Source organism: Piliocolobus tephrosceles, chromosome 14 (assembly GCF_002776525.5).
Source record: "Piliocolobus tephrosceles isolate RC106 chromosome 14, ASM277652v3, whole genome shotgun sequence".
Lineage (NCBI taxonomy): Eukaryota > Metazoa > Chordata > Mammalia > Primates > Cercopithecidae > Piliocolobus > Piliocolobus tephrosceles.
In genome coordinates, this window is record NC_045447.1 from 24,102,195 (window position 1) to 24,114,371 (window position 12,177).

Consider the following 12,177-nt stretch of genomic DNA (forward strand, 5'->3'; position numbering starts at 1 on the left):
GAAGGAAGGAAGGAAGGAAGGAAGGAAGGAAGGAAGGAAGGAAGGAATTATAGTAAATATGTATGTAGGCTTAAGATAGGAGAGTATTCTATGAAAAAGGTCCAAAATGTACACATCACAGAACAAGTATAGATCCCATCGACAGGTTATTAATGGCAGATGTGAGTGAAGCATGGATGTATGTTCTAGAGGAATCACACACAAAGTGGAGAGTGAAAGAACCTGGAGCATGAGGTCTGAAGACAGCTCTATTCCCTTAAGTAAAGCCAGTCACCAAACAGAAGCCTCTACAGTGGAGGTGTCCAGTCTTTTGGCTTCCCTGGAGGAAGAAAAATTGTCTTGGGCCACACATAAAATAGACTAACTTATGATAGCTGATGAGCTTAAAAAGGAAATCACAACAAAATCTCATAGTATTTTAAGAAAGTTTACAAATTTGTGTTGGGCCACATTCAAAGTCGTCCTGGGCCATATGCAGCCTGGGAGCTGTGGGTTGGACATGCTTGCTTTACAGGCTTCTTTGACATGTGACTAGGCACTTGTCACCATTCCAACTTGTATGTGCCCATAAGTGCATGTGTTTTAAAGAACATTATTGAGCACCTACACCATGCTCAGGACTATGTTACTCCCATCACTTCGATAACATCAGTTTGACAACTGAGAAGTTCTGATGAAGAAAGTGGTGAAGGTGCTACGGCGATGATCCAAGAAGACAGAGAAGAAGGCCATCACATGTGTGCCTCAGCCAGACTCTCCAGGCTTTGCAGAGAATCCATAAACAACGGGAATGGTTGCCCTTGACATCTCTAGCCTGTCTTCTCAAAGACATACTGTCCACCCTGAAATATTTACTTGATACCAGCCAATCAGTTTACCCAGAAAATGTGCACACGAGATTTACTCCCTAGACCGCCGGCAGTTGTTTTTCCTCCTCCACCTCACCCCTTTCTCTTCTATAAATCTTATTTGCAGTCTTTATAGTAAAAGTAATTGCTGTGGTGTTTTTTTATTTGTTTGTTTGTTTGTTTTTGAGATGGAGTCTTGCTCTGTCACCCAGGAGGCTGGAGTGCAGTGGTGCAATCTCACCTCACTACAGCCTCTGCCTCCCAGGTTCAAGCAATTCTCCTACCTCAGCCTCCCAAGTAGCTGGGACTACAGGTGTGTGACATCATGTCCAGCTGATTTTTTTGGATTTTTAGAGAGACAGGGTTTCACCATGTTGGCCAGGATGATCTTGATCTCCTGATCTCGTGATCCGCCTGCCTCAGCCTCCCAAAGTGCTGGGATTACAGGCATGAGCCACCGCACCCAGCCTGCTGTCTTTTATCTACAAATAACCTGCTGATAATTCACCAGATTTCTCTGCGTGATCCTTTGACATTATTCTGAAAGTGATAGGTCTTTGTAAAATTTCATATTTTGCCCGTCAATGTTTACAGAATAGACACTCTCCTCACTTCCAAAAACAATAAATAAATACGCTGAAAATTAGCAGACCACAATTCACTTTTGTTCTCAAGACTTCTGTTTTATTGTTTTATTTTATTGAAGACTCCTGGCTTTGTTCATCAAAAATCAACATCATCATCAAAAGTTCGCATGGGAAGGTGACAGTAAATAATAGCACATTTTAGGCCATAGCCGTCATTTCAAAGATAAAACAGACCTTGTTAAATTAATGAAACCACAAAAGAGAGAACTGAGCTTCCACAGTGTTTCTGATCACTGCCCCACACTTTCCTCCCTTGAATCTACTCAGCCTTGACATCATGCTAGATTATCTTTCTAACTATAGCTCTAATCTTGCCATTCTTTTCAAAAGAAATTCAATGTACCACCATTGCCCACAGCATAAAGTCCCAACTCCTTATCCTGGTATTTGTACCATTTTGTGATCTGGTTTGACTGCATCTGCTTTACCAAATTTCTCTTTCTCTTCTCCTCTACCTCCTACCTACGAATGCCAGGTGGCCCATTGCAAGGCTGCCTTGGTGAAGAAAGCAATGTATTGATTTACATTCAAGCACAAGTTTTTTTATCTCACTGAGACACAGACCAGCTATTTTGAATACCACTGCCTAATACAGTTCTATCTGTTCATTAAAGTCCAACTCAAAGTCCAACTCCAGAAAGTCTTCCCTATTATTTTCAGCTCAGCTAAACACAGTGTCGTTGATTATCCTGCTTACACTCCCTAACAGCGTCTACAAAGCTGGATGTGGCTGTTCTTATTCACTTCTCCAGCCTCATCCAGCACCACCTGTCCTTTGTCCCTAAATATAGGTTCCTCCTCTGCATGTCCCTTGAACATACAAAGTTCTTTCCATCCTGGGGGCCTTCACGCATATTCTTTCTTTCTTCTAAAACCCACTTCCTCCCATTAATCGTCTGGTCCACAACTTCTGACATTTCAGACTTCAACTTAAAAGCCACATCCTCAAAAAGACCCTCTTGAATATACGTCAGTCAGGACCTCAGCAGGAAACAGGTGTCGTATTCCAAATGGGGTAAAATGTTCACAAAGAAGCCATATATAAAGTTTAGGACAGGGTTTAGGGACACCAACAAGAGATAGTATAGTACCCCATGGCTACCATCAGCTGGGGAGACTGGACGCAGGAGGGAAGGGAATGTACCAGAACCTGCAGAGGGTGAGTGTAAGGGCCACCTTAAAGAATTGAGAATTGATGGCCTTCAGTGGAGAGTTTCAATCAAATAGAGATATGACGTGGAGAGAGCCAGGAAAGTAAATAACCCAGCCTCATTCTTCACCCACCATCTCAATGGCCAATCCCCACCGGAAGCAGGGGAGCCCTTTAAAGCAGTCCATGCAGAAAGGCTCCCAGGAAGGGCAAGGAAGGGTGGGAGGAGGGGCTGTAGGGGACAAACAGAAGCTATCAAACACACCACTCATTCTTAGGTAGACACTCTGATTATTCTTCCCATACGTACCAACCTATTATTTTTTCTTCTTAGTAGTCAATAACATTTTTACTTCTACATTTATCTTTTTGCTTGTGTCTATACAAGCACCTTCAGATTGTCAATTCCATGGCTATGAAGAGAGAAACCTTATTTGGTGAGTTCACTGAAGCATTCACAGAATGTAACATATAACAGATGTTAAATAAATACTTGCTAGTACATGAGTGAACACACGGATCCATCAGATATGTAGACATGTGTCAATATGTGTGTGACACATATAATAATGCACACATACATCTCAGTTTCAAAGGAACAAACCTCCTCTGCAGAATTAAGAAATGCCAGAACATTTCACAACTAAATCAATTAAATGAAAACAAAATGCTGCCTAGCATAGAGACTCAAATTCTAACTTCAAAGAGAGCTGATCACTTTCTGAGATAAGAAAACCTTTCTCATTAACCTCCTGTGAAACACGCTGAGCCAGACTAGATAAGCTATCACTCTATTATACAAAATTGCTATCTTCCCCAATACACATTGCAAATTTAAATGAGGTTGAGTGGAAGTATTCTCCTTAAACTCTGTTCTTTAAAAATCCTCAGTAGCTCCCATACCCAACATTTTAGCTTCAAAAGATGGAAAGTACTAGCAAAACCTGAGTCCCATTCTCTTGAAACTGGGATTTTACACATCTTCCAAAAGCCTACATTTCTCTGAGATCTTGCAGTAACATTACAAGGAATCCAGACACAACCTCTTTAAATCAAATTTTCCATAAGTTCATATCACATGGTAAGAATATTTTATAGACTGTTACATTTAACATTCAAACACAAACTTCCACATTTCCTTCTCTCCTCCCTCCCCAACACATTCTCACTTTGATGGGAAAGGAGGAAGTCTTTTTCCTTTAGCATTGTACACAGCATAATTCCAAATACTTTCCTTCAGTTCCTCAAATGTGTCATATGCCATGTCTTCTCCAACCACAGGGTCTTTGTACTTGTTCCTTTTTGGTAGGAGATGCAACTCTCTTTTCTCCAGCTAGTTTTGTCTTTAAACAAACAAACAAACAAACAAACAAAACAGAAAGGGGTAATATTAATAACTAGATTGTAGAATGACTGTAATGCAAAATTGTCCAACCCATAGCCTGCAGACCACATGCAGCCCAGGATGGCTTTGAATGCAGCCCAACACAAATTTGTAAACTTTCTTAAAACTACGAGGTATTTTGCAATTTTTCAGCTAATCAGCAATCGCTAGTGTTAGCATATTTTATGCATGTCCCAAGACAATTCTTCCAGTGTGGTCCAGGGAAGTCAAAAGATTGGATACCCCTGCTGTATGAAATAATCAAGATAATACACGCAAGGCTTATAAAACAGAGCCTGACACATAGTAAGGTCTCAATAAATGCCATCATCATTATCATCATCAACCACATCATCAATTATTACTCTACTTCCAAATTGTCTTTCAGATCTCTAATCTAATGTTACTTGCTCCAGGAAGTTTTTACATACCCCAAGTTGGATTGGATGCCCCGATCATGGCCATTCATACGACTAGTACCTTTTCTTCATAGCACTAATTATAACCCATAATTAATTATTATTCAAATAAACACAAAAATAATGTATATGTTGTCAACTAAGAGAAAAAATTCCTTGAGGATGTGTGCAGAAAGCATGTTTGTTATTGTCCACCCTTGTGTCTCTAGTTCTAGAATAATGTCTTGCATTTAGTGCTCAAAAAATGTGTTAAATGAATGAACAGACAACCACTCTCCCTTTGTGCCACAGTAATCACTTTTCATAAATTTCACACCCATTTACATAAATTTCCTTCATCCTCCTTATTTCAAGAGCTCTAAAGGTAGGCATTTCAAGAAGCTGGTGCATCAGGAAGACACATGACCAGAAGTCCCAGCTCCCAGATTCACGGGTGGGCCACAACCCAAATGTGCATAGTTCCAATTGCAGAGTATCCTGGGCATAGGAAGGAAATGGAAGAAGCTATCTGTTGTGGACTGTATGCTTTTGTCCCCCCAAAATGTATATGTTGAAGCCCTAACCTCCAATGTGATGATATCTGGAGGTAGGGCCTTTGGGGGTAATTAGATTTACATAAGGTTACAAGGGGAAGGTTCTTGTGTTGGCATTAGTTCCCTTACAAGAAGAGACCAGAGAGCTTGCTCCCTCTCATTCCACCATGTAGGATGCAGCAAGAAGGCAGCCATCTGCAAGCCCTCATTAGAACTTGATCCTGCTGGTACTCTGATCTCTGACTTCCCAGTCTCCGAAACTGTGAGAAATAAATGTCTGTTGTTTAAGCACCCAGTCTAGGGTATTTTATTATAGCAGCCCAAGAAGACTAATGCAGTCTCCTACAGTGGATGGGAGTGGCAGTGGGGGACACTTTGCTGCACTCATGGATACTTCAATCTTACTTATATAGTTTCTTACACAATTGTTAAAGCATAGTTCCGAAAAAGTGTGCAAAGAAAATGCTTTATGTCCACCACATTATTTCCTCTTCTTGGACACACAAGAAGGACCACATTTCCCTTACCTGTATTTGGATGCAGGTCACATGACTGAATCCTGGTTAACAGAATGCAGACAGCAGTGCTAGAGAGAGAAAGATTTTATATATATGTCATTCTCATGCCTGACCCAAAAAATATTCCATGTGCAATATTCCACAGTCTTCCCCTCCATTATCACCCTGTAGGTTACCAGGGCTACTTGTCACCTATTATACTTCAAACAAGTGAGAAATACATTTTTATTTTATTAAGTCCCTGATATTTCATGGATTATTTGTCACTGCTGCATATCCTAGTATTTTCCTGACTAATGCAAAGAGGCAGAGTGGAACAGTGGAAAAAGAAAGAGATCAAGGGTTTGAGGCCTGGTTCAACCATCGGCTTGTGATGTGACATTGGAACATCATCTCCTCTGTAGCCCTGAATTTTCTTATTCATGCTAATCAAATGTGAATAGATCACCATGAATGGTCTCTGATTTTGCCCATATCTACCTAGCAGCCAGATTCAACGCTTCATTATACCCCTTCCTCCCACACATACACACAGTTCTAAACGCAGTGATAAATCACATTGTTTTTCACTGAAGAATTTCTTGAATGATAACAACAGGGATTATAGCTAGAATGATCTTATATATCATGGTTTGACTAGGAAAATCTCCATTTATGCCTGTTATCTCAGTGTAATTCATTGTGGTTATTAATAAAAGAGCCCCCGCTTTGCCTCTTACGTATCCTGGTTTAAACAATAAATTATAGGGTTAAGCTAGTTATATCATACACAATTCTTAGCAGACACCTCCCTGCCCATTCTATTGTTCTCCCTCCACCTTGAGGCTTCATCATCCCCAAAAGTCTCCCCTGAAGTCCTTTACTAAGTAAAGTTTACTGGATCATCTGCCTGCAGCCATCTAGCTAGCTGAGAAATTGCTCAGAGAAATACCTAACTCACAACCATATTCCATGGCCTCAAACTGGTCACATGGCCTCACTCTAACTGCAAGGGAGACAGGTTATTGTAGACTTCCTGGTGGCCTTGTATGCTCACGAACTTAAAACAAATTGGTATATGTAAAGTTTTTGTTTTGTTTTGTTATTATATTTTATTTTCTTGCTATAAAGACATAGGTATAAGTCAAGTTTTAATAAAATGCCTTTGCTTTCTCTGTAGGAAAATGACTATGGGGTAACCTAACAGCACTATTCCCTGGAAGCTATTCCCTGATAAAGGTGGAATGGCATTGTTAATGAGGAAAATGACATCTGATTGATAAACTGATTCTACACCGGGCAAACTGAATGAATATGAATACCTGGAGGGAAGACATAGATTGAGGCTTCCCACAGTGCAAGAACTGGATGCTGTTATAACAGATAATGGTTCCTACGGAGCTTTGAGTTTTTAAGCTAGGATGGTTCCCATATTTAATCCTGTAGTCTTTACAACAACAACACCACCTGTGTTGTTGGTGGGAGAAGGAGCCTGGCCCTTGGACTGCCATGAAGACTCACACCAAAAAGATGATATGCCTGATGCTGCCGTCTTGGCCTGCTGTGTTTCCTCTGGAACACTCTTCTAAGTGAAATTGACCACTGTGGTCATGTGACTTTGATTACCTTTCCTTGCTATTCAAAGTATGCATCTTGGAGAAGCAGCATCAGCATTCTCCCAGGATTTGTGAGAAACACAGTCAACCTCCTCCCTACAGACCTTCTAAATTATAATCTACAGTTTAACAAGGTCTCCACATGACTCTTATGTACAGTTAAAGTTTGAGAGGCAGCGGTATGAATGAACCAGGACTGTGTTCAATTAGCCTCCAGTCCCAACACAGCCTAGACAACAACTTCCCTCAATGTTTTAAGTGTATTAACAGTTAGGCTTTATTACCTTCCCTCAAAAATGTTTACCAAGCTCCATCACATGAAAGCAAGAGAAAAAGACAATAAGAGAAAATCCATGTAGACTAGAACACAGGGCTCCCCTGGTCCCATGAAGTCCGGAAGAGCCGGGCCAGTTTCACTCAGCCTGGATCCTCCAATAAACATCCACAGGGAAATTTAAAGGCAGGACTTCATGGGAGAAGCTCAAGGCCAAGAGAGTCCTTCCTGCTTCTCCAGCCATGCATGGGTTCCAGCACTTTGAGAGCAGAGGAATTGTCTTCTATAGTGCCACCAAATTGGCACAGTGAGCCCCTCAGACTAATACTTTATTCTCTCCCAGTTCCCATTCTGTCCAGCTGTTCATCAGCTACACTAACATCTTTTGAAGTGAAGAACTGAATGGGCTATGCCGGAAAGCAACTTTTTGGAGAACACAGAAAAGGGCACAGAGGGCTGGGTCAACTAATTCGTGAGCTGGCTTCAGAGGGAGAAATTTAATTTTATTTTTATATATTCCACATTCCCTGGAAAGAGGTAGTGAGAAGTCACGCATGGTATTTAGATAAGGAAATACTAGATTTTCCTACGAGAAATAGGAAACCACAGGTATTAAAAATGAAAACAACAGTGTAACATATATTCCGTATGATCCCAAGATATTACTTATGTCTTCTCTATGGATAAGGATTAGAGTTTTTTCCAGTACCTTCTTTATAAAAAAACACATAATACAATATAATGCATTGTGTTATAAAAATAATACAATCATACATTTTTCATTTGAAATGAAAATATATAAAATGTGAAAACAAAAGAGATAAATACAAGAGGTCTTCAAAAACTTTATGAAAAATGCATATTGTGAACAAACTCCATGGAGTTCAAAAATGTTTTGCACCAAAATAAACTCATACTAACTTGTTATAACATGTCTGAAACAGATTTAGTTTGAGGCACTAAAAAGGAAATACAGTTTGAAAAGCTCCCATATCAGAATGAAGTGAATTCTGCTAGAATTGAAGCAAGAACAAACATCAAATTTTTGGTGAAGCTTGAGTGGAAGAATGGTGAAATCAATGACGCTTTGCAAAAAGTTTATGCGGACAATGTCCCCAAAGAAATCAACAGCTTACAAATGGATAAGTCAGAGTGTGGAAGATGAGAGAAAAGTGAAAAGATTATCTTGGGTGATTTGAGAAGAAAGAAGGAAGAGTTTTTCTTGTCTGGAGATGTAGCCCAATGATTTATTTGGCTAGCTTGGAGTCTCACACTTCAAGTCAACATAATAAAGGTTCACACCTGGCCAGGTGTGGTGGCTTACATCTATAATACTAGCACTTTGGGAGGCCAAGGCAGGAGGATTGCTTAAGCCCAGGAATTCAAGACCAGACTGGGCAACATAGCAAGACCTCCTCTCTACAAAAATGTATTTTTAATTAGCCAGACATAGTGGCACATGCCTGCAATCCTAGCTACTTAGGGGACTGAGGTGTGAGGATGGCTTGAGCCTGGGAGGTCAAGGCTGCAGTGATCATGCCACTGTACTCCAGTCTGGGCAACAGAACAAGACCCTGCCTCAGAAAAAAAAGAAAAGGAAAAACAAACAGAAAAGGCTCAGATCCTTTCAACAAATGTAAATTAAGTGGCCGCTATGTATTATACAAGGAGATGTTTTAAGGTGTTTTAAACACACAATATCCATCCTTTAACCACTCTAAAAGTGAAAATGATTATTATCATGCTACCAGTGAAAACAACTGAGACTTGGGGTGACTAAGTGGGCCTCCTAAAGGCTGCAAGTACCTACCTTATTGCAAGGCTTCATAAATGTTTGCTGTGGAGTAGAAGAAGGCAGAAGGGGACTTGAAGTCAGATCTGCATTTCCTAGACACTTCTTTGAACTATTCTTCAAATATTCAGTCTTCTATAGCTTCACTGAGTACAAATTTCCCAGAGAGATTTGCTCCACTCAAAGTCTTTCCATTTTCAACACCTTTTGCGTCCCCCACATTGACTATCCCCTCTCTGGCCCCTCTGCCCATGGGCATCAAGCAAACCCCTACACTTAGGCAATTACTGTCTTCCAATCCTCCCTTTCTTTGCACAGCTGAAAGTTCAATGTTAAGAAGGCAAAGTAATTAAAAGTATAAAAAGAAAAAATCACTGAAAAATGAATTGGTGCTCTATGCTGTGGTTCACTTGTTTCTCCTTTGCTTGTCTTTACACAACTGAATATATGCACCACTGCACAGCTAATGTACCTGTTCAATCTGATATAGCTTACTCAATTGCCCTATCCATGCAGAGATACATTGATTTTTACTTCAAAACCAACACCACCAAGCTTCCTATTTCATAGAAATTGAAAAAAAAAAGAAAATGTTAGCCCACTTTAAAGAGAAAAGGTCACTTCCTGATTTTGCTAACATCAGAAAACAAAGCTTTAGATCTTTCAGTACCTGCCTCCACCCCCAGCAAAGCCCATAAATCTAGCATAACCAGAGGACAGATGCCTGATTGATTGTACATGTGAAAATTTTCAGTAACTCAGAAATGAGCCATTCTTTTCAAAAAACTTCAGATATTGAACTTCTGAAATGTACTCAGATTCAGATCTCTCTCTTTCTCTCTTTCTTTCTTTCTTGAAATAGCATTTGTTCATCCAAACTTTTTGCACACCAATTATGTTCCAGGAACCATTCCAAGAAGGCACCAGTCCCCAGTCCCCTGAGACATCTATGTGCAACATTTTCTGTCTACTTCTGTTTCAAAAGCATGTGTGAGTACGTGCACTTAGAGGCAAAAGGCAGAGTGGGGAGAGACAGATATTTGGAGGATGGAAGTCAGCAAGAGGGAACCAGAGAAAAAGCCAGGCCTGAGCTGAGATCTCTTTTCTGGGATGGTCCTATGTTTTTGGATCTCTGTAAAATGAAAAAAACAAAAAGCCTTAAAACAAATCTTGTTTTTTCCTGGTATTTTGTATTTAAAATTACCAGGTAAATGTACAGTATAAACATTTATTGGGAGCCTGCTAGGCATGAACATGTACAAACCACATGCTGTATTCTCAAGGTGCTTACAGTGCATTTGGGGAGAGCCCTACATTGCTGCCTTAGAATACAGGTCATATAATTCCATAGTTGTTACAATAACTTTCTCTGGAATCAGGCAGACCTGTGCAACAATGCCAACTCCATCGATTAGTAGCAGTAAAAACTTGGAAAACCCATTTTGCAACTCCAAGTCTCAGTTTCTTTATCTGCCAAATAAGAATAATAGCATTAATGGGAATATTGTAAAACTAAGTGAAATGAGCATCATGTGCTTAGCACATGAGCTCATAATACAAGCTCACTAAAGGTAGGCAGTTGTTGTAACTGTAAAATAATAATTAATACTCTCATCATTATTGATTGCAGGTAGAAGCATGATATGAAACCCTACAGAGGAAAGAGGGATTTATTTCTTACTAGAAGTTGAGGGAGGAAGCACAGAAAAGAGGCAGTATATAAGCAGTAACTTGTTTTTTTTTTTTTTTTTTTTTAATGAAAGATGTAAGAAATGGCATTCGATGTCGCAGTGAGGATGCCACAGGCACAGAAATGGAGTCCAACATTGGGGTTGGAATAAAGAAGTGTGCCTGGAGTCGAGGGAATGGAATCAGAGGCTGAAAACAAGCTTTGGGGAAGGCCAGGGAGGCCTTCCAAGGAAACATGACCAGGATTTTGCAGGCACAGGGAAATGTTGAAAGATTTTAAACTGGAAGAGGAAGGATGAAATGACCTAGAAAGAGTTTGGGGTGGAGTCTTACTCGTCAAGCTAGTGTAGAGGTAGAAGAGTTAACCTCAATGAAGTCCCCTAGAGAATGACAGATCAGCTTAAGATTTCCCTACTGTGCACGCATAACACCATGAATTGGCTATTACTACAAATTATGTTATGTAATAATTACTTATTTAATTTCTTGTCTTACCCACCTTACTGTAAGTTTCATGAAAGCAGAGATGTTTGACTTGCTCATTGTTATATGGGCAGCGCCTAGCACATATTAAGCTCTCAAATACCCAATGGATGTCTCTTCCCACATCCATTATTAATCGATATGGAAGGACTTTCCCCAGCTTTGCAAAGAAAGGAGACTCATCTCTCTTCTTTGAATGACGATGGAGTTATTAAGGACCATGTAACTAATAGAGTTTTCTAGCCATTCAGCTATACTGGAAGCCCCCAGAAGCCAGAAAAGTGATGTTCTTTTTTATTTTTTCTTTCCTTGAATCTCCTACTTCCCTAGTATTAGTTTATCATTAGTTCTGCATCACTGAAAATCATAAAATTACATTTAAAAAAGTTTCAGTATTTCCACTTGGTAAAATCTGCCATTATCCTAATTCATTACAATGGCATGCTTTAAATTCATAGATTACATTCATCTGGTATTTTGGAATATATTGTATATCTCAAAGCACTTATATAATCAGCAATGTATCCATTTCTCCTTTTAACCTCATCTGCTTTTTATGACCAAAGAGAGTTATGCAATCCAATGTATCCGCTTCTTTTCCCTAGTTACTTGGAAACTCATAAGTATACGTGTTATGCTTAACTAATAAAACTGTTATCAGACAGGATTTCTTAATACATTCACTTTACTCTCTACTTTTATATCTTGACTCCTACCTTTTACCTTGTGTTAATGGTTTCAGTATATACCTGTGCATTTATTTTACATTGTCTCAAAACCTTTTTAAGGTTGACAGGAAGATAGATAGATAGATAGATAGATAGATAGATAGATAGATAGATAGA

The 12,177-nt window shown here is 39.6% G+C and overlaps 1 long non-coding RNA gene across 1 annotated transcript; it reads right to left on the reverse strand.

Annotated features, from left to right (window-relative positions):
* Window positions 1–1,563: 1,563 nt before the first annotated feature.
* Window positions 1,564–9,629, reverse strand: LOC111550383. The gene is made up of 3 exons (XR_002734018.2): window positions 9,179–9,629; window positions 5,509–5,567; window positions 1,564–3,988 (listed from the first exon to the last, which is right to left on the reverse strand). It is a non-coding gene; the product is annotated as an uncharacterized LOC111550383 (long non-coding RNA).
* Window positions 9,630–12,177: the final 2,548 nt, after the last annotated feature.